The following is a 24,282-nucleotide window of genomic DNA, read 5'->3' as shown; positions in this document are numbered from 1 at the left end:
TGATTTGGAAAATGGAAGTTGAAGATATAATCTGAGAATCATTGACATTACAGTGAGTATAAAGTTCATGAACTGCTAGATTTTGTTTAAATGGCCTGTGAGGGGATGCAAATTCTACCAAGATTTACATTTAGAACAGAACAGATGGACTGAGCTGGAAAGAGTAAAACAGACTCAAATAACTCCAGACACATACGTACGACACTCATCTCATTTCTATCAAGAGAGCAGATTATTAGAAATATTGGAAAAAAGACAGGTCTCCTGTGGCAGCACAATTGTTCTAAATACATGGAGGACTGTTAAGCAGATTTATATCAGCGCTGAAATAAGCATATTATCTGAAGAGAAGGCTAGCAGAAGTAGGCCTGCCAATGAAAGTAATTTGCCCTGTTACACTGATGGATTTACCCTGGAGTAAGATAAGAGGATATGCCGACACAGCAGATGCAGGGCAGTTCTATACAGAAGAACAAAAAAAAGGACAGGACTTCATGGAAGCAACTGGAACATATTATTGCATGCAAAAAAAAAATTAAAATAAAATGGGAAATAAATAAATCCAGAAGAATAGAAAAATGCCAAATGATCATGGAAGAAAGACCAGCAGGAGGGAATCTCTGTAGAAAAGCAGACAACATTGAAAAAAGCCATTTAAGGCTATTCAGATATTACAAAACACAGCTGAAGCAAAGTATACCTTGGACATGTTGTATAGAAGACATAGCCAAAGATCTTTGAAGTTACCAATGCAGACAAGTGGACCAGGCATTGCTATTAAGTGAAACTAAATTATATTCACATTGTATGCTGCCAGCATAAATGAAAGAGTCAGACAATGAGGAAGAAATCCACAGAAGCAGCAGTGGAAAGACAAAAAGAAATAAGATGAGAGCTGATGGCACACCAAATTTGGATTATATAAATTAGATGATAGAGGGGAATCCCCACAATCCAGTAGAGACACAAACCCTCAAATGTAGAAAATGAGAAACCCTCATAAGTAAACAAGCTCAACTGCTAGAGGTGCCAAAGTCTGACATTTGGGGGGTATTGGAACTGTGAAGGTGTACAAATGAAGACAATATAATTAAAGCATGTTCTGAGCAAAATAAACACAATAAATTGATATTTAAATGGATGTATAATTCTAATTTCAATATGTGTTTCAATGGTTATTCAAGGATGATATTCCTTGTAAGTAATTGGGCAGATGAAGACATACTGGAAATATAGAATGCATAAATGTCTATGCACGTGTCAACTGTTAACCCGTGTATGGAGTATTTATTTTACTTTTCTTAACCCTGGTCTAGTCCTGGTTGAATTAACATGCAGAGCAAAGCAGGTATAATTTTGCCAGAGATGTAAATAAATTATACAAGATAAATGTGTGACAAATGTTAACATTAAGTTTGTGAATGGTTCAGAGAATTCAGTTATTATATTTTTGCTTATAGTTCAAAAAGCAGCTGCATGTATATCAATGTATAGACTTGTTACAGTATAGTTAAAGGGTATGTGAATCTTAATGATAATTATATTCCACTCTTAAGGTGGTGATATAAATAGATCACATAGTAGGCAATTAGGTACGATACAGCATGCATATGGTTTATAAATGAGATCTGCTATTACTTTTTGAGGCAAAGTACATCATACTAATATCAAGTTAAAACCTGCTACTTACGTCTACTGCAGGAACAGAAAATTGACAACATAGGCTAGAGAAATAGAGTGCAAATCCTTTGTGAGGGTTCAGCTATGAATTCTAATCTGAATTGCTTGAAAGCTGGTGTGAAGATATGTGAAGGCTGCCAGCCTAGCTAGATAGAATTTTGTAAACAATTCTGTCACTTGTAAATATTAATATAAGCCACAGATTCTTTCTATTGTTTTGAGACCAGAGTTAATTGCTAGATTTTACATATATAATGTCTTTAATTACTGTGGTTTCCTGACCAGGTGCAAGATGAAAGCTATGTTAAACTCTGAGTTTCTGTTAGCCTGGGAAACCAGAGAATTGTTAAAAATGGTGTAATCTAAAATGAGTCAGCAGGATTTATTATCAATTTAAAGGACTTTCTCAGAGACATAGAGAGAGCATTTTGGATTTTGTCTAAAGCTGAAAACTCACCAGTACTCTGCTTTGCTCTATATGTAAGTTTATTTAAAACTGTGATTGGTCTTAGATATAGATAGAAAATAGTAAGTTTAGTCTAGCTGTTTTCTGTATTGTTGTCAGAGCTATTCTACTGTATTATTTTAAGCATTTTCATGTGATCTCTGAACTCTTGACTAGCACTGTGTAGTAAAAAGTATTGAGGAATGGGAAAGGGATAACATTTTACTGAGCATGAAAGTTTGACTGAGAATGAAGATGTTAATTAAACTGAGGAGATGAGGCAATTGAACAAGATTTGGGAAAGCAAGAACAAAAATATATAGAAGTAGAGGACAAAGAAAATATACATTACTTAAGTCATTTAGACAAGGTGGGGAGTGAGGGAGTGAAGGAAGAAGAGAATTTAAGATGGCATAAAGTTAAAGGAAGAAATTATATTGTTAAATGTGTGAACTAAAGAAAAAGAACATTCAAAGAAATGCTAATTAAAACAAAAAAAAGTAAATTGATAATTTAAAAATAGTTACTTTTAATGAGAATTGTTGGGTGAATTATGTCAGAAGGGTGATGATTTATAAATGCTGGGAAAGATTTGAAACAGATTTATTGTTTTTGTTAAATGTAAGACTTGTGGAAAAAAAGAGAAAATGGAACAATTGGAAAGATTGTGTGGAAAGGCAATAGTGTGAAATCTGGGGGTTGAAAGATGTACTGAAATTGCAATGTTATATTAACAGGACTTTGTTAAGGTGGTGGATTATATAGTGGTAATGCCAGGAAGGGTGTCAGTTCAGGGTATTAAAAATAAAGTATGTTTAATGAGAATTATTGCAGTATACATATACATATACATACACATACATGGATTAAAAGGAAAGAGATGAATTATTTGAACAATAGAAACTGTATGTTATATTTGTGGAAATATAACTATGATATGCAATTTTAATTGTACTGTCAGGAAAAGGAAAAGGAAATTATCAAGTGGCAATAAAAAAAGAAGTTACAAAAGTTGGGGAATTGAAATTAGGTAAAGAAAGAATTTACACTTATAAAGGAAAGATATACTGACTGAAATAAATTATATAATATGTTCAGAGAATTTAGATGAAATTATAGGAGGGAAGAAGTAAGCAGAGTTTATAGACCATGAGGGTATCTGAGAAAGAATTGAAATAAATAAAAATTTGATTAAGAATGGAAAAGTGACAAAGACAAATGGAATATCAATGAGGCAATAATGAAAAAATGCTAAGTATCTATGTTAAGATCATATGACTACATGATTTATGTATAAGAACTAGTCACTGTGGAAGACAAAATATAAAAAAAAAGTTTAAAAGAATATGAGGAAGTGGAAACAAGTTATTTTTAAGAAGAAAAAATAAACATGTAACATTAACTTGTGAATTAATGGATTTGACAGAAGAGAATAAAAAAAACACATACAAGTAGAGAAAGAGCTGTATGAACAAAATAGAAAGAAAATATAACATTTATTAAGGAGGCAATAATATCAAGTAGAAAGTACCAAAGAAGATGTTTTACCTTTTTTAAAGAAAGCAAGTTGTGACGCCCGTGCACTGGCCCAGCAATCAAGGAACCTCAATCCTCACTACTAACACCAGTGAGGGGTGTCCACATTGGGAAGGATAACAAATACACACACACAGTAAAGTACAATTTCCCTTAAGAGTGCACAGAGATCACACTCAGTCTGGGGCTGGTTTCTCCCTTTCTCTCCAGATCCCCAATAAGACTTCCCACTGGCACAGCTATAGGGTCCAGATCTCAACCTAGTGGTCAAGCTAAAACCTCCAGCACTCTCTCTGTCCAACCAGTGCTTCATGTCCCTGCCCGGGTAGCTGACACACACACACACACACACACACACACACACACACACACACACACACACACACACACACACACACACACGCACACTTTGAGATAAGAGTTATATACAGCCACACAGACACTCCTGGGGAAGGCTGGCACAGGTTCTCCAACTGTCCTCCTGGTCTGCCAGGCTATAAGGTAGTAATCATTGCCACCAACCACTAATATCAGCTACTAAAAAGGCCCGTACCAAAGGGTGTCCAATTATTACTGTGCAATATTATTATACAAATAGTAAGTGTGACCCTTGGCTAAAGCTAATGGAGTAGCCTGGCCAGTGTCACTATATACATGCAATATACTCTACAGCTTAAATTATCTCTACACAAAACAGTCACAGTTGAAAGGTTTAAAAATATGTAATAATAAATAATAAAAACACAAGGCAATACTTCTTACTACACAGTGGTAGTCAAGAGGTCAGAGATAACTGGAAAATGCTTAAAATAATGCAGTAGAATAGTTCTGATATCAATACAGAAAACAGCTAGACTAAACTTACTATTTTCTATCTGTATCTAAGATGCAATCGCAGTTCTATATAAACTTACATATAGAGCAAAGGAGAGTACTGGTGAGTTGTTGTCAGCTTTAGACACAATCCAAAATGCCCTCTCTCTGTCTCTGAGAAAGTCCTTTAAATTGGTAATACATCCTGCTGGCTCATTTTAGCTTACATCATTCTTAACAATTCTCTGGTTTTCCAGGCTAACAGAAACTCAGAAATTAACATAGCTTTGATCTTGCACTTGGTCAGGAAACCACAGTAATTAAAGACATTATATATGTAAAATCTAGCAATTAAGTCTGGTCTCAAAACAATATAAAGAATCTGCTGGTTCAGACACCATGGCTCCGAGTTTGAGATCAGACAGACATACAAGGCTTGAGTTATCAGCTTTCTTCCAGCAGAGTACACTGTTACATTTTTGACATTTAACATTTAACACCATTTTCTTCCAATTAAGAGAACATGCCTGTGGCTTATATTAATATTTGAAAATGACAGAATTATCTACAAAATTCTATCCAGCTAGGCTGGCAGCCTTCACATATCTTCACAGCTGGTTAAATGTACGGGTGTTAGCCATGAAAAAGCATTTCACATATTTGCAAAAAGAATATATAAATGCAGGGAAAGCTAATGATAAATGGAAAATGTAGTTAGGCAAAATAAAATGAACACAGTCATCATACATGAAGTCTATCAAACACATACAAATGCAGAAATACTGTACACTTAATGATAATCTGTTAATTTTTTCAGGGTAATTGCTGAAATAATAAATAGGAAAATTTTTGCAATACAAAATTAATAGGTCTGTAGTTTGTGAAGTTCATCAAGCACACACTGTTGCAGAGCAACTGATGTGTAGAGACTACAAAAATTAAATTCAGTGTGCACTTTGAACTATTTCAGCAATAAACACTTATGTAAAAGTAGGAACAGCAGAAAAATAAGCATTATGTACTGCGTATATGCTTTTTCACTTTCTTCCATTTTATATGGATTTTTTTGTCTAAAATAGCAGGCAGAATATAATTTAACATTAAAAGCTTGAACATCTCCCCACATATTTTGAGGACTAAAATGTGCACAGGCTGCATGCTGTATCAAAACAGCAGACCTAGATGGAAGAAACTATTAGCTGGTGGTGGTGAAGTGAGTTTACTTGTAGTTCCCATTGCAGATCAAATCAAATGAAGTCACCCATACTAGTCATAGATGTAGAAAATGACCAAAGGAATTATACTTTAGCTCGGGGATCAGCTCACCAAACCCTAAGCTCAGGGAGCAGCTCACCAAAACCTTACTGGGAAGGGATAAAGCTCAATGTGTGGGCCAGATAAAGGAGATAAGGAGAAAAGGCAATAGTAAGTAAATACATCATACTGATTTCATTTCCTTGAAGGTGATGTGGTGCTCCCTGTTAAGATTTTAAAGTTGTACTACTCTATTCAGGTAGTCTGTACCTTTATTCAATGAAACCACTGAAACAGTTCTGTTGTTACAACATTCGTTTACTGCATACAAGGTATTTCATCTAGATTAACAATGAAAGCTAACACATCAAAACATACTTCAGCTTAGAATAATCAAAGTCTCTCATACAAAAGAAAAAGTCCCAATATTTATAGTGTCTTTTCTGCCTGCATCAGCAGTTTTGGAACTTTGCCAAAATAATATGTCTTTCCTCTCAAGCTGGTCTGCTGACAGTTTGTTTTCCATATATTAACATTCGGTTCTGAAAGAATAACTCCTTTCACCCTTGGCCTATCTTGCGTATCACATTGACGAGTCACAGCTGCATACAAGAGTTTGTCTTGACCTGCTTCTAGATAATAAATTTCACAAACTGCACAGTTTATAAGAGATAAAATATTTTACTTCTGATTCTTATTAACAATGAATGCCAAGCTATATGTTTTTGCCAAGTCAGTAAACTGCGTGCACTATACAGACTGAAATGCAGAACATTTATTTTACATTTACAGAAAAAATCCACTGAAATCCGTTTTAACCTGTTCGTTACTCTCACAATTTCCTCTTTTCATTTAAAAAGCAGAGAATGACTGTTCATTTTCAACTTCAGTTGTACACACTGAAGCATTTCCCAGTTTATCTAGGTTAACCATCATGACTTGTTGGATTTTTTAATTTTTCCACAAATGACAACTTATTTAGCAATTCCAGATAGTTAATATGACTATAATGCCTAACACTACTAATACAGGATGTATCAACCAATTTAACAGATTTTTCCCTGACTTTGACTAACCATTAAAGATATCCCACCAAATGTGAGCAGTGTCTTTTTTGGTCTTTTTAGCTAAACTAAATAGTTTATCTTTTGCAATGATGCTTAATGCCTCATAATACAGAATACTTTTACAATGATATAACCTTTCCACATAAGCGGTATTAATCTGATTTCAACTGTTTCAGACTTGGCATTTGCCGTGAGTCTACAAACAAACCCCCATAAAACATGAAGTCACTTAATGACTTTCAACTGATCTCTATGAACAAGAATCATTTTGCTTTTTTTCTTTCCTCTAACTTTGTACACTAGAGGTCCTAACTGAGCAATTATTTCAAAAGGTCCTTGCCAATTACTTTCCCATGGACCATCTGTCTGGAACATCTTGATTAATACCTGTGTCCCAGAGGGAAGGTTTTTGTCTGGCATAACATGATCCTTTGACCATAATGTGAATGCTTGCATTTCTGATAAACTTTGACACAATTCAGAAATATCCTTTAACATTTGTTGATGCTGTGCAATTTCTAATAATGGTCTGTTTGTACTAACAGTAGGATTGAATGGCAATTGTACAGGCATTTTTCTACCTGTCATGACTTCAAAAGGTGATATCCCTGTTTTACTGTGAGAAGTTGCTCAAACACCAAGCAAGATTCCAGGCAAATGTTTTACCCAATTTACACCTTTTTCCAAGCAGGCTTTCTTAAGGTGTTCCTTAAGAGTCCTGTTCATTCTTTCAATGATCTCATTAGAGTGAGGATGGTAAGGAACATGAAATTGTTGCTGGATACTAAGTGAATCACACAAAGCTTTCATCCATTTACTAACAAATTTTGGCCCGTTATCGGATTCGATAACTCGTGGCCATCCCCAATGACAAAAAATATTTTTCCATAAGCCTTCTGCTGTGGCCTTAGCCGTCACTGTTTGGTAGGAATTGCTTCTATCCATTTTGACAAAAACATAAACTACCACTAGAAGATACCTGTACCCACCTTTAGCTGGGTGTAATGGACCTGCAAAGTCAATTTGGATGGCATACCAAGGTCCATTCGCTGGAGTTACCCTTAGTAACTGTGGCTTTTTCAATTGAGCATTAACCTGCAAACATAGTAAACATTCAGCATGCACTAAATCACAGATTTTTGTTTAACTGTGGATGACAGTACTTGTTCTTACAATGGACCATAACTTTTGTGTACCCAAATGTCCCAATACCTGATGATTAAATTTCACTAACTGTCATGCCTGTTGGTATGGTATATAAGGATGACTAGAACCATCTTCAAAACATTTTGCATAATATTGCCCTGGACTTTCTCCTACAAGAGTACATTTTCTAACTCTTTCTGCAGTCCAAACTTTGTTTGGATCTGCAGCAAATTATGATGCAAATTCTGAGCTGAAAATGTCTGTATGGCATGTACTGCAGTGGTTTTATCTGGTAGACCAGAAAGGTGTTCTGTAAGATACAATTGCATTCCTTCCTTGGCTGCCTTTATTGCCATCTGATCAGCATAGTTATTCAACTGAGAAAGGTAATTTGTAGCTTTTTGATGAGCTTTCACCTTTAAGATACTGCATCAACCCAAATTGGACTGACTATGAACCAAATTCCAAATAATCTATAACACAGAAGCATGCTTGAGAGGTTTGCCCACATTATCAACAAATCCTCTCCTTGCCCATGTAGACATATGCAGCTGCAAAGAATTAACTACTTATGCACTGTCTGAAAAAATATTGACAGGTGGAAAATGCTGTAACACATAAAGAACTGCTTGCAGTTCAGAGACATGTGTCCCGGTAACTGAATCAGAGTCAGCTGTCCCATAGAAGGATTTTTTGGTATGACTGCAAATCCAGTCCAATATTGCCCATTGTCCAAAAAATCAAGCGCCATCACCAAAGTTGGATGACCTGTCTTCCTGAAAATCAGGAGACAGAAAGTGCTTTTCTGGATTTGAAATGTGCCTAATGCATTCTTGTCATTTTCCTTCATATCCCATGAAGTTAGATAAGTAATACTTATCTCCTGCCTTTATTGTAACTTGCTTGACACTAAATAATGCCAACCATTTTGCAAACACTGCTTGACTGACGTCATCAATCAGTTTATTTAGCTGAGTCTCATTTACCAAAGCCTGTATGGCATAGTGTGGTGTCTGTACTATAATGTCTTTGGAAAAAGCTGTTAGGTATTCAGTTTGTTTTAAACCCCAGTAAATGGCCAAAAATTGCTGAATGCACAGGTGATATCCTCTCTCAACATGTGTCATCTTTCTACTGAAGAATGTAATGGGGCATAAAGTCTTTTCCATTCTAGAATCAGAACCCTGGGGCCACTCCTGTAGAAGCACAGCAAAGAGTGTGTTGGGTCCACCTGCTGCCTGTAACACAAAGGGGCATGTTAAATTTGATGCCAGTAGTTCTGTAGTCTTGGCCAATGCTGCCTTTAAATCACAAAAAGCTGTATTTTCTTTTGGTCCCCACTCCAGAAAGGGTAATTCTTTTTGGTTAGAAAGCATGTCATACAGAGGAAATGCCATGCTGGCATAATCCTCTATAAATTCCCAATTATAATTCATAATACCTAGAAATTTGTTCAAATATGGGATGGTAACCAGTTTATCCATTTGCAAAATTCCCTGCACCCTCTCTGAGCAAGGACTACGCCCAGAAGGACGCAAAATAGTACATAGAAATTTTACTTTAGATGACATGAATTGTACCTTTTCACTTTTAACTTTAAGCCCTGCCTCCTGCAGTGTTTGAAGGACCTGTGTCACTTTAGCTAAATGCTGTTCTTTTGTTTCAGACTGTATTAGTATGTCATCAATGTAATGCAAAACAGAATCATCAGATTCTAGACCTTGTAGTATTTGTCCAGTTATTTGGTGAAATATAACCAGACTGTTTTGAAACCCCTGTGGTAACCACGTCATGACATAATGTTTATTTTAAATGTAAAGGCAAACCTTTGCTAATCTTTTTCCTGCATTGGTACTGCAAAGAAACCGTTAGCTAAGTCTATGACTGTAAACCACTGACTGTGGTTTTATTCTTGCTGCTAGCTCTGGGACCCCTGGAATCAAATGAGTCCAGGGAGTCATGAATTAGTTTACTTTTCGTAAATCAATAACCAATCTGTAAGTGCCATCTTTCTTTTTAACTGGCCATATGGGTGAATTTGTAGGGCCATTTCCCTTTTGAATTATTCCCACATCAAGCCATCGTTGTATGCAATTTTGCATGTCTGTGTCTGCTTTCTTTGGAATTGGATACTGTTTTTGAAATGGTGGAATAAAATTTTCATCACTACCTACAGAAACTGCTTCCTGTAGCTTTCTGCAGTCTGTGGGCCCTTGAGACCACAATGTAGGGAACTGTTGTTTTACCTTTGACCATACTTCACTTTCAGTAGGGCTGACAGTACGACCCTTTTCAGAACTGGTTAATACATGTATTTCCTCAATCATACACAGCATGGGACCTTGTCCTTGCCATATAATGCCATTACGAAGGTCTATGACAATAACCATTTTGGACAATATATCCATTCCCAAGATTGTGGAAGTGCAAGAATTATGCATCACAAATACCGCTTTCACTGGTTCCCCTTGACAGGAGAATTGTACTTGTACAGGTTTACTACCTATGTCTAGACATCCAGAGCCATTAAAACCTGAAATACATGTATGTTTAGACAAGTCAGGAGGCAAATGCCTACCTGTCACTGAGACAGCCGCTTCTGTATCTAGAAGAACATCTTCCCACAGGTTTCCCTCTACCCAAATGTTGATAAGTGGTCATCCATCTTTCCCTTTCTTGAAGTTAGTCAAGAAAGAGACTTGGGTAGGGGAGTCACACCCCTATAGTACATCTACTTCCCACCCCGAATCACCAGTGGTATTGGACTGCAAAGGACGTAATTGCAGTGTTTCCTTGACTTTTTCACAGTCAACATAAGAAGATCGATTAAGTTCATGATGCAGAGCTGTTTGCTGATGATGATTAGGATTTACTGGACCCTCAGGAACAAAGTCAGAAAGAACAGTTGTATCCTGTGTGCTAACAATATTACTTTGTACATTGACACTAAGTGTCACACCATCCCTTTGCTGTACTGGGAATACTGACTGGTGAGTGTTTGTGGTATATAGGGGTTGTTGCTGTAGTCCCCTATTGCCCTCTGTCACATATTGTTGTGAAGTGTACTGCTGTGTTTGTACTTCTGGCTGCATTACCTGTTGCTATCGTGGTACACGTAGCTTATCAAAAGTTTTCACGGTAAGAAACTTACACTTTGTTTGTTGTTCCTGGTGCCATCTGTAGTAATATTTACAATCATTTTTAGTATAACCTACCTGTTTACAGGAGTAACAAATAGACTGTCTCTTTGGAGGACCCTCTATAGATTGAGTAACTTGAGAAATTAACTGAGTGGTTGGGGGAGCTGATGCTGCCCATTGTTGCCCCTGTATAACTTGCCCTTGATATGATTTTCCTGCTACCTGCTGTGGGACTTGCTGTCCCTAATTAATCCATCTCCTATGCCCCCTTCCCCTTACTTCACTAACAATGGGTGCAGAATGGGAGTGTAAATCTTTTTGTTATGAATAGCATTATCTTTACACATAATACGTGCTCTCAGCAATTTATCTACTTACTCTGTGAGTGTATTTGAAGATTCCTCATAAATAAGTTTGATATCCCCTGGGACACCTTCCAAATGGTCTAAAAAGGAGCGCATAACAGCTTTTTGAAAATTGTCATTTTTCAAATATTTTTCATCACTGCCATTAACTAGCATATATGCCAACTGGTAATGTTCAGCCTGTTCTTTCAAGAAATCGCAGACTGTCATTTGAAACTTATCTAAAAGTGTTGGTGTGAGAGATTGCCCCCTAGTGTATACTAAATATACTGCTGTCATTCGTATGTGTTTAGTTTGTATTGGATACTGCTTTTGCTGAATATAAGCCATATAACGCTGAGGGATAAAATTCCAGAAACAACGCTCAAGTGTATCATTCCATACAGTGCCTACAATTATAAGAATCCAAGCTTCAAATCTAATCAAGTTATTAAAAATACCCTTCTGCTCATCCCACTTAGGGAGAGTTTCTAACATCCTAGACTGATGATAAACTTTAGCAGAAAAACCTGCTAAGGCTATGATAGGACTGATAATAGCAGTTTCTAGTGCTTTAGACTGATATTTTTCTAACAGGGCTTGTAATCTTAAAAGATCTTGATTAGCCAAGTCTGCTGCTCTAGCAGCCTCAGATTCCTGTGTCTCTAATTGAGCTTGTAATGTGTTAGTCTTCTCCCTTGCAACAATTATGTCATGCTGTGCGTGAGCCAGTAACTTGCTGTATGTTTCTTGCAAATGGACAATTTTATCCATTAACCCTTCTATCATACCGATAGCTTTACTGCCTTGTTCAATAACTGTATAAAGGTCTTAATTTCAGTTTGTGAGACTTTCAAAAGCTGAGAAAATTCCTTTGTACATTCAGCAGTGTCAGCATGCATTTTACCAGACACATTCCATTTATCACAGTAAGTCTGAAAGTGACCCATGAGGTCAAGATCTTGCTGGTTGCTAACTTTAGCAATCCAATCTTTAAACTCCTGCAAATCAGACTGTAAAGTACAAACTTTGACATCTGCATCACCTTCTAATAAATCTTTTGCAACAGGATATATAGAAACAGGAACCATTGTCTGTGCTTCAACCATTACTTTATCCTGGTTGTGTTCCAGGTTTTGTACAATACGTACAATACATTTATGACAAGGCATGCAAAAAGCAACATTTAAATCATTGCAAATAGCACATTTCTGTACATTCTGTGACACTTCTGTCTTATGTAGTAAAGACTTACAAGTGCTAACATGCTGATTATAATTTCACACATCTACATATGATTCAGATACATCAACAGTAAAAGATTTAGTGCACTTCTTGGCATTTTCATGAACTGCATTCATTGTTAAAAGAAAAACAGAAAATAAAATTTACCACAATTGTTCAGGATAAGGTGTCCAGTCTTGACACGGAGATCAGTTGTGGGAGACTTCTCTGCTGTCTTTCACTCGATACTGGTGAGATGAATTTTCGGCAGTATAAAATTGAACCCTGTATATCACCAACTGTCTGAATGATAATTTCTGTACTGCCCTGTACTGTGCTGCAGTGTTTGTCCTCAGTCAATGGACAGATTTTTAGAAGAAAAGAGTCGACTCCAAATAGGTCTGCACTGGAATGTCGTACTGTGAGAGGCACTTCTTCAGGTCACACCCCTTCCCGGTTGTTTGTACTGGTTAAAGTTGTACTACACTATTCAGGTAGTCTGTACCTTTATTCAATGAAAACACTGAAACAGTTCTGCTGTTGTGACATTTGTTTACTGCATATAAGGTATTTCATCTATATTAACAATGAAAGGTAATACATCAAAACGTACTTCAGCTTAGAATAATCAAAGTCTCTCATACAAAAGAAAAAGTCCCAATCTTTGTAGTGTCTTTTCTGTCTGCATCAGCAGTTTTGGAAATTTGCCAAAATAATATGTTTTTCCTGTCAAGCTGGTCTGCTGACAGTTTGTTTTTCATATCTTAAACATTCTGTTTCTGAAGAATACCTCCTTTCGTCCTTGACCTATCTTGTGTATCATATTGACGAGACACAGCTGCATACAAGAGTTTGTCTTGACCTGCTTGTAGATAATAAATTTCACAAGCTGCACAGTTTATAAAAGATAACATATGTTACTTCTGATTGTTATTAACAATGAATGCCAAGCTGTATGTTTTTACCAAGTCAGTTAAATGCATGCATTATACAGACAGAAATGCAGAATATTTATTTTACATTTTCAGAAAAAATTAACTGAAATCCATTTTAACCTGTTTGTTACTCTCACACTTCCACCCCATCAAACATAATAGGATCTTTCAGATCAAAGTTCAAATATTACTTTTGCAACAGACAAAGCTGAGGATAACAGAGGTGCATAACTTGAAACAACAGGAATATACATATATGGTAACAGATGATAAGGCTAGTGGAGGAAAAAGTTGAGTGGTAATTATATTTCTCAAGAGACTAAAAGTTACATCTGAGTCACATAAAATAAGCATAATGGAGAGGTAGAATACATGGAAAGGAATAATCCAGAAGAGTAAAATTGGGATTGGTAACATCTATGATGCGACTGTAGATGAGCCAACAATTTTGATGATTTTTTCAACTATTGGCATGGAGCAGTGGAAAAAAAAGGTACACAAATAGTGTAGGACATTTAACATCACATTGAGACCAGAATTTGACATGCTACATAGCAAAAACAAATACAGTGTAAAAAAATCAATTAAATGAAAGATTGAGTTAATATGATTTTTTAGACATATGATGTGAGAAGGGAAGATTTTTTTTGCTTGCTCACAAACAGAAGGCAAACAAGGTAGTAGGCTGGATTACCTTCTTATAGGCACCAGAACCCAGATGAAAGTGACACAGACAGATATCTTAGACAGCTATATGTTGGATCATGACCCCATGCTCTTAACAATAGTAATAGATTGATGATAAAATACAATAGGTACATTGAAATGGGTTTGCTTTAAGTGGGAAGCAAAAGAACAGCAGGACAAGTTAAGGGAGGAGAGAGCATTCAGTAATAATGGACAGTGAACCCAGAAAATATAGCATACATATTCTTTGGTGTGAAGGGGTTGGAGCAGCTCTAATGGCTCATTCAATGCTAGAGGAAGAAATAAACAGATGGATAATATCAAAGAAAGTACTAGAAAAAGAATTAAATGAACTACAGGATTTAATTCTAAGAGAAGATACTGGTAGACCCTTTCTGATAAAGGAGATGCACATTTTGAGTGGACATCTTGAATAGTTAACAATAATGCAAGCAGAGATAAAATGTACAACTAGAGGTGATTTCTGGTGGCTACAAGGGGACAGGAGTCCAAAACAGTGCATTTGCATATAAAGAACAAAGCAGAGAGCAATACATGGGTTGCATAAAGGCTAGCATGAGACACATATTAAGCTCATCTGAATTAGTAAGGGAAGCATTTAGGTCATTCTTTGAAAAATATCAAAAATCAGAGGGAGGACAGATATGATAATGGTTTCAGAATGCTCAAACTAGTAATCTGCTGAGTGAGGACAGCCAGAACAAGCTAAATAAAATTAGGCTACAAGAAGTTCAAAGAGCTATACAGAATGCCAGAAGTAGTAAGGTTCCAGACCAAGATGGGTTTCATCCAGAATTCTATAAAATATGGAAGGAAGGGAAGTAATGTGAGTATTATTGGATCACTATGAATAAATCTAGAAGAAACAAAAAAGATACCAGGCAGTATGGAAGATCCAAAAATTGCAGTTATACAAAAGAGCGAGGGAGATAGAACAGATCTGGCAAACTGCAGATTGATTGTACTTGTGAATTTAGACATCAAAAAAACTGACAGTGATTAGAAAATCCTTTCCATTGATATGTCACCTCATGTGACAGCCACAGAATATACAATAACTGTGTGATGTTTATGACTATATCCACAAAGGAGGTGTACATACCAGTACGTACTGTATCATATAGATATGTGATTAGTGTTCATGCTACAACTGCCTTGCCTTTGTGGTGTATGTACATTGACATGCCTTTATCTGCTGTACATTTCATCTGTGTTCATTCTTACGATTCATGTGTGTGTCCTTTTTCAATACACACACTTCCCCTGAATAATTATTTATAATGCAGTCTATGTACCCTTGCTGATGTGTTGATGGCTAAAACAGATTTGCACACTACTCTGCACTGAATACACTTTTATATAATTTGTTGGAAATGTATACATTGCTTTATATTAATCCTTGGTAGTCATTGTGGCTTTCCATGCAATCCCGCAGACCTAGTTTGCCTGTAGGTAAACAGGCTTACATATCTGCAACTGTCCATGTTGCTTTCCATGGTGTTGCTGGTTATGAAACTGCACTTGTATTTGTGTGACTGTGATGCGTGGCATGCATATGCAATTAGCACTGCTGCTAATCGTGCCAACATGTAAACTCAATGTAGGCTTCACGCTAAGCCTACACAGAGTTTATTGAATCTCCAGGGATATGTATTTCTCCAGAAAAGGCAGCCCTTTTATGACTAGAAACATGAGGTAACCTAATGGTAAGGAAACAATTTGGTATGTCAAATTCAGCATTCAATCAATGATGATATGATGGCAGCCTTATAGTAATTTTGTATTATTATAATACTCTCCAAGCTTTACTAAGCAGGGTCAAAGGAAGATGGACATATGGACCTGCACTCATACTCAATGTATATACTCAATGTATAAAGAGTGTTATAACATGTCCCATTTCATTATATTCATTTGTCCAGTCAGTATCTGAACTCATTTCAGGGTTGCTAATGCAGTTTATCTCCACAATGAATCTGTTTTGAATATCTTTAGTTCAGAATTAAAGATTGTATGTTCTTCTCCAAAACTGAATTTTCTACTTGATTGGCAATGTCACATGTTACATGAGTGCAAAATTGTGCATGTGCCTTTTGCATCCGCAATAACTAAGTTACGTCTATAGTTATAAGACTTGACATATCTTGCCTGAATAAATTTTCCAGAAAATTTCAAGCTCATGAAGGTGCTGTTATATTACTGGGTACTATTACTGGTATGCTTACATTTCTACTTGCTACAGTATTTTTGCCATTTGGTTCATCTATATAAATAAAAAAGTAAATGTTCGTTTGTTCAAAATCTTAAGTCTCCAAAAGTTCTTCACTGATTGCTTTGAAATTTTCACACAATGTTGCATTCGAATACGTGCATGTTTTTATATACCTACTATGGATTCTATATATTTGTATACAAATATGCAGTTTTATGTGTTTTTGTTATAACTTTCTTACTTTTTTTTCAGTGCAATCGATCTGCTTTAGTTCATCCAAATAATGCCTCGCAGAAGATAAAACTTTAGGTCGTCATACTCACGGAGCGGAAGCAGTGCGAAGAGTAATTGCAAATCAAACTGAGGAAGAACGGGCATCAGCAAATGAGCAAAACAGACAAAGAATGGCTCAAATACGTGCTGAGGAAGCAGCAGAGTGACGTGCAGCCAGACTTGAGGATGCATGGTTGCGAGCATGGCGATCGTGTTCTGGAGCTTCAGATCTGCTTCGTTCTCCTCGATCGACACCAGCGGATGAAATAAATTATTGCCTGAAATACTCTACTTTGTGGCGACACACAAAGACGTTAAAATTAACTACAAATATGCATGTCCAGCTGCAAAATGATCGATCAGCTGAGATATTCTCACATCAATTGCTGGAAATTGGGAATGGAAAGGTACCGGTTGATCAGACCTCAGGATGAATTTCATTGCCTCATAACTTCTGCAATTTAGAGATGCCAAAAGAAGAATTGGTTGAAAAAGTATTTCCCAATATTCAAACCAATTATAAGAATCACGATTGGCTGACTGAACGAGCTATTCTTGTGGCCAAGAACAAAGAAGTCTATGAACCTAACAATATTATTCAGTTTAACATTCAAAGTGAGCCAGTCACATACAAGTCTGTCGACGCTGTTGTGAAAGCAGATGAAGCGGTAAATTATCCAACAGAATTTTTGAATTCACTCGATCTGCCAGGGATTCCACCGCATGTACTGCAATTGAAAATCGGCGTGCCAATTATCATGTTGTGAAATATCAACCAGCCAAAGCTTTGCATCGTTACGCAGATTGCAGTAAAAAAATTAATGAGCAACATCATAGAAACAACAATCTTGACAGGACCTTTCAAAGGTGAAGATGTCCTCATTCCTCGCATTCCTATGATTCCAACGGATATGCCATTTCAATTTAAGAGATTGCAATTCCCAATTCGATTGGCATTTGCAATCACCATCAACAAAGCTCAGGGCCAATCTTTAGAATTGTGCGGTTTAGATCTACACACAGATTGCTTCTCACATGGACAATTATATGCGGCGTGTTCTAGAGTTGGCAAACCAGACAATCTCTATAGCTGCACAGACAATGGAACAACAAAAAATATTGTATACCCACAAGCATTGTGAAGTTAAACATATTAGAAACGTGCGCTTTCTCTTTTCTTTCTTTTCCATTTAACCAGACTGAGCCACACCAACGCGTGGCGGGTACAGCTTGTATACATATATATATATATATATATATATATATATATTTATATATATATATATATATATATATATATATATATATATATATATTACATTTTTCAGGCTGAAAATGCAATGCATATTAGAATCATATCAGTTTTGAGTCCTGAAAAATATCTGTATTAAAAGACTTATTTCTCAGAAGTATTAATAGCTGCTGCTATTTAAATGAGATGAAACAATATATGTGCATTTTACTCTCCAGAAAGATATTAATTCACAAAACTCATTCTATACATATGGCTATCCAGTTACGTTGTCCTAATATATTATAATAATATCCTAAACATTGTATTGATTATGGCCCATATAGATAAGGTCAATTTTGTGTCAGAATGACCATTAGAAATTTCTGAACATTAAAGGTTCAAAGCATTCACTTTAAAATAACCATCAATCTGTTTGCAATTCTCACAGGAACAAATATAACCATCTTGAAAACATAAATTTGGGGTGTTACGTTGATAATGTGAGTTCCTTTCTAAAGAGAATATCTACTTCTGTATAAAAATGTTTTTATTCTTTTACAATGTAAAAAATGTCATTAAAATTATTTTTGCATTAGAATTTATGTTGTGGCTCATTTGCCTTTGAAGAGATTAACAGAATGTTATGTTTTATAGGTACTGATCTTAGGATCTTTTCATGGAAATATTTTTGGAATATGTCAGTCCAATTGGTGACATTGTCATTTATATACAGGAAGCAACTATAACTAAAAAATCTTCTGAAAAACTTGGTCATCAATTAATGGGTTAACATCGACAAGTATGGAAGAAAAGGACCATAGGGAGGATATCATGAAAATATTAATCACTTTGAGTAAATGGGCAGAATCCAGTTGTATACCAGTCTTTAAAAATAAATATGCAGAATAGATATAAATAAGATATGAGATGAAGTGTCAAAGGTGTCAGTACTATTTCTCAAAAAGTGTGGTGGATCACTGAAATTGAATTCCTAAATTGCTGATAAGGTGAAGTACAGTGTTGGAATTCTGCAATGCTGAGGTATGTAAAATGGGAAAAACATAGGCTGGTGAAATGCACTGACTGGACAATCAAGCTACCTTCCTCATGCACCTACTTTAGTAGGGAAGCAGTAAGCAGGGATGACAGACTGTGTGGGCCAATCTTACCTTATATACAGCCCAAATTATTTGTTGTGACTCTTTTATCACCATTAACTCTAAAATATATTATTTTTGTATTGTCTATATACTAAATATTAATATAATTTTCAATAACTCATGTTATTGTAAGTCTACAAAAGTCTCTTAGTAAAGCTACCTGTATATTTCCTACAAAAAATGTAATAATTCAGTATAGGATTTTTTTTTTATTTTTTGAGTTTCTGTAGTGTAGTGCATATCATGGTCCCCGGTTTGAAACCATTGAGTAACAGTTTTCTCCTACAAAGTACTGAGAGGCGATCAATAACTGGTATAGAAGGCAACCATTGATCCCACTCTGATGAACATTTTGCACATCTGCAAAACAAACAGCATTAGAATAATAGATCTAAAGACCTATATTTTGCTGTAGAGACAGATATGTATCTCAGTGAATTAAAATTCTCTGGAATAGGTTCCTCATCCATATGAAGCAAAGTCCCTCCTAACCCTATTTAAGTGTAACTTGTACCATTGGAAGGGAAATCAAAAAGTCACAACCTGGTATAGCATCTATGCTCTGATGGACAGCCAGTAAATCATGTCATAACCAGCAATCACCCTTATGTAAACATTTAAAGCATATAACATGTGGAACCCATAAAGACCCTAGTGGCTGTTAGCCTAACATACACCCATGAACCTATAAAAATAGAAATAATTGCCTTTTGTGTGGACTGTTAAGAACAAAATATATAAATAAATAACAAGATATATGTCATGAATATAAATGCGTAAATAATGGAAAAAATATAAATAAGGAAACATAAATAAAGCAGACTGTAATGTTTTCAACAAGTGGTGTCAGGTCTTTTACATCTAACTGCCCTATCACCAACTCAGATAAATGGAATTATAGTTTAAAATCTCATCTGAAGGATGACATACTCAGGAGTGCAGACCCTCCCTCCACTGTTACTCTACAGGACCACTCATCCAATCACCTGAAATAGAACCTTCAGCCTTCTGGTCTTCCTCCATGCAAGGCAAGTGTGCTGCTTTGGCTAATAACAGTGTATAATCTTGTTGCTACAAAGAACATCTGTAACCTTGATTTAATATAAGTTCCCATAGGTGTTTACTAGGCTAACAGCCACAAGGGTATTTTTAAGCCTAACCATGCATACTAAATCTCTGACAAGTTCTGATACCCTTGATAAGTGTAAGCATGGGCCTGGGAGATGAACCATTTACAGGTTACCTGTTTGCATTAGAGAAATAGGTGCCAAACCAGGGATGAATTTCTGGTTTCCCATCCAATTGTCCAAACTGCACTTGAATTGGGTTAGAGAGGAACTCTGCTTCACATGGATGGGAAGCCTGTTCCATAGACGGGTAGTCTCTGGGATACATACCTATCTCTTCAGCAGGTCCTATTTATATCACAGGTACCATTTAAGTCCTTAGAATGGGTAATTTTGGTGCTGTTTGTTTTGTGGATATTACAGGAGGTCCATCTGAGTGGGGTCTGACAATGCCTTGTATGCCAGGCATAGATCTCCCCTCAAAAGCCTGTAGGAAACAGAATATAGGGATAGGGCCTTGAGGCAGTCTCCATAGGGCATATTACTTATGCCCTGTATTCTTTTAGTGAGGAAACACTGTGGACATTCCAATTGTTGGATATGCCTGGTTAGGTACATACCAAAAGAGGCATTGTACTCAATGATAGGTCTGATGAAAGCTGGATATAGTGGAACAATGACTTCCTTGGACTTAAATGCCATACCTTTGTTTATAAGTTGTGCAATATAGAATGATTTCCTTACCACTGTATACACATGATGATCAAAGGCTAGATTACTATCTATGTTTGTCCCTAACTCCCTGACTACTGGGTCAACTCTAAGGGGTGTGTCATCAATATGATAATTACCAGAGATGGATGACTTCCCAAAGGATACTATTATGCATTTCTTGGCATTTAGTTTTAGTCCATGGCTCTGACACCAGTTATTTGTCTGTGTCAGCCACTCTGGGAGAACATTTGTGTCAGTGTGAGATTCAATGACAGCTCATAATTTGCAATCATCTGCAAATTTAGTCAGCCACAGACCACTGACATTAGCCTTGACTTCTGAGAAGTAAATGCCAAAAAGGAGCGGTCCAAGGATCGATCCCTGAGGGACTCAACTTTTGACTGGCCTTTTTGTAGTGGTGGACTCCTCAATTCTAACTTCCTGGGTCCTGTCTGTGAGCCAGTTGGCTATCCACCGGGTGACAGATTTGTACCTAACCTCTTGAGTTTGTCAACAACGCCCATATTCCATTGCTTTACTAGAAATAATGTTATACTGTGATTAAATGTTAGAAAAGTAGTCAAGGCTAACCAGAAATAATTTCCTATGTTATTATATCTATGAATATCATCCCCCTTAAATTATAGGACAAGAATCACTTTTTCTAAAATAATAATAAATTAGTTTATTTATTTATTTATTTATTTGACATTTGTTAACTGGGTTAGTTCATCTGAACTAATGCCCCTTCCCAGCGTTAACCTGAGGAGAAAAATCTCCAAAATGTACAAAATTAAAAAAAATTAAAATATAAAGGACAAGTACAACAGGTAAAACAAATGTGGTACAGAAGCGAACAATACATAAGTTACAAAACAAATTATAAAGAAGAAAAAAGGAAAAAAATGTCTACAAAAAAGTATACAGGCAGAATGATCATAGTACAGAACAACAAATTTGTATACAGATTGCAAAAATGTGTATATGACAATGCATTTTGTTATTCTAAGTTTTTTATTGTCTTTGCATTAATATTATTGAAATCAATAATTTCAAACTGAAGCATTCTTCTTATAAGGTTAAGACTGAATGATTTAATGCTGTAAATATATTTTGGTCACTAAACATATTTTGACCCTTGCAATGAGAAAACAAAATAACATAAATAGCACTAACCTCTTACGTTCAGTAAAAGTGACAATAGCTTGTACTGAAATTATTTTTTGTATGTATTCTTCTCCTGTGACATGTGCACTGAGTTTACCAAAAATGCATTGGTTCCAAAACTTATTAAGGCTATTTAATATTTTGCCAGCTGTTAACTTCACCAATGCTTTTGAATGATCAACATAAATGTAAAAAGAAGTGTTATTAGAGATCTCTATTTCAATAAACAGACATTTAATTGGTATATGTAGACTTTGCTTGCTTGATGTTGTATGGTTTCTTAAAAGTATATTGATGAATATTTATATTCTACTCACTTGAAGTATTTTTCAAGGTTGTCCTTAAAGAGACATTTGAGAAATGTGTCCACATATGATGCAACACAGAGACGTCTGAGGTATTGCAGTGAACTGTTTGCCTGACATACAACAGAAAAAATATTTATTTTAAATCAGAAAATGAGATATCTGTTATCAACCATTATGTTAAAGATGTTTGTTAGCAGTCCTGAAATTAATTTACTAAACTGATTCAGACTACCAATGCGAATATTATCTCCTCAGTATGATTATTTTTTAATGATTTGTAATGTTCTTCCTACAAAACAAGGTATTTACAGACAGATATTATGCTGTGCTTTTGCAACATTCTTTTCAGTTTATTGATTGTTTTTGCATGAATTGGATTCACCTGTTGAGCACATCTGCCTTTATAGCAGTAACGAGTTTGCCATAAGTCACTAATAGTTCTTCTGGTTGTATAATAGTTTGCTGAACTGTGACAGAGGAATAAAGATTTTTTTCTCCATCTTTTGACTTTCTTGCTAAATGTTTTTCACAAGAATTAATGAGTATTTATATTGTCTTTTCAATGTTTTATTGGTTTATTTTTTCAGATTTGTGAATGTTTTAAATACTTTGCTTAAGTCTCATTGCTTTAACATAGATTTTGATTTAATTTATAAACAATACTAATAGTCTTCATCCCTATATAACACTGAGGGCTCCTTATTAAAAAATAAAGAGGTATGTTGTGGTATTATGAATTCTGTTTTTAAGAATGCAGAACTCAGTTGTCTTTTTGTTAAACCTGGATGGTTCATTACAACATAATATATGTTTCTGAGGAGTCAATCACACACACACACACACACACACACACACACACACACACACACACACACACACACACACATACACACACACACACACACACACACACACACACACACACACATGTGCATCCCCACACACGTGTGCGGGTGTAAACACTACATTCAAATGACTAGAAATAGGATAAGCTTGGTTTTAAAATCAGATTATGCACACTACTTCATCTATAAACAGACAGTATTTTATTTACTTTTACTTCACAGCAGGATCACATATTAGACCTCAGGTGAACAGCTGATTTTTAGACAGTCAGAGATTCTTCAGTTCCATACTGCAGTGATGGGAATAGCCTGCTGTAAGGGGCAACATAAGCCATGTTATTAGTTGTGGTACTGATAAGAGCCATCATGTGATGGAAAATTCCCATTGTCTGTGGAAGGGTCCATGCCTAGTAATTGTTCATTCATTATCTGTGACCTTTCTGTTGGTATTGTGACATCTTCACAGCATCTATGGAATATTTTACATCTACCTCAGATAGTATTAGAAGCAGACAGGACCTCAAGTTGATGCCTCATCTGAAGAATATTACACTACAGTGTCAGTACCAGAACATAAATTCAAACAACTGATGGGATAGAACTCACAGTCTTTTGATCTTTCTGGCAGTATATGCATCCATTTTAGCTGCCCATATTGTCTAAATGATAAGCAAGTGTTTTTCTGTTCACTTTGTGTACCTTTTTCTTTCTTTGTCATGTGATTCTCTTTGTATGTATATCTTACTAGAATAAACTTTTACATCTGAATGACAGTGATGGCACATTTCACCTCTGTACAAGAAATAACTCAGTGGGAATTAAAATTAACATTATATATATATATATATATATATATATATATATATATATATATATATATATATTTTTTTTTACTCTCTCTATTACTGATCACCAGGTAATCAAGATGAGGTCTTTGTTATTTTTTTCTGAACGAAGATTGACAAATGTCTTCTTTTGACAATGATAATAGGTGTGAAACCAGAGGTAAA

This window comes from Protopterus annectens, chromosome 10.part0 (genome assembly GCF_019279795.1).
Source record: "Protopterus annectens isolate FY-2018-M chromosome 10.part0, PAN1.0, whole genome shotgun sequence".
Lineage (NCBI taxonomy): Eukaryota > Metazoa > Chordata > Ceratodontiformes > Protopteridae > Protopterus > Protopterus annectens.
This window is presented reverse-complemented; position numbering follows the sequence as displayed.